The 394-nt window shown below is 54.3% G+C and overlaps 1 protein-coding gene across 1 annotated transcript in view; it reads right to left on the bottom strand.

Annotated features, from left to right (window-relative positions):
• LOC119588585 overlaps nt 1-394 on the bottom strand; it is a gene marked incomplete at its 5' end in the record, with an annotated part of 260,597 nt that overhangs the window by 36,101 nt on the left and 224,102 nt on the right.

The raw sequence follows: 394 nt of genomic DNA on the forward strand, positions 1-394 counted from the left end.
TCGCCGCAGACAGCCCCCCCCCCATCTAAGGGACCCCAGCCCAAGTGTGACTTCAAGCGCCGCGGCCAGAATGGGGTTGAAGCGGCGGCGAAGTGTGAGTGGGCGAGGAATATTGGCCTCTCATCCGCGAGCAATATCTCGGAGGGTTATCCCGCGCTCCGTTTACCCACACATTATGCCAAAACCTTCACCTCTCCCCAGTCACCCCGCGGAATCTTTCCAGAATCGCCTGCCAGGAAAATCGTCGCCGGAATCCCCGAAGGTCCATATTCAACGCAGTAATAACAGTAGAGCCCTGGATCAGCCGCCGGAAATTTCCCTGAAAAGTTTTCCTATGCATTTTCCTTCTGTTCGATTCGTTTCGTTTTTGGGCCATATGAAAATGAGCCGATAA

The sequence above is a fragment of the Penaeus monodon genome, chromosome 24, assembly GCF_015228065.2.
Source record: "Penaeus monodon isolate SGIC_2016 chromosome 24, NSTDA_Pmon_1, whole genome shotgun sequence".
Taxonomy (NCBI): Eukaryota; Metazoa; Arthropoda; class Malacostraca; order Decapoda; family Penaeidae; genus Penaeus; species Penaeus monodon.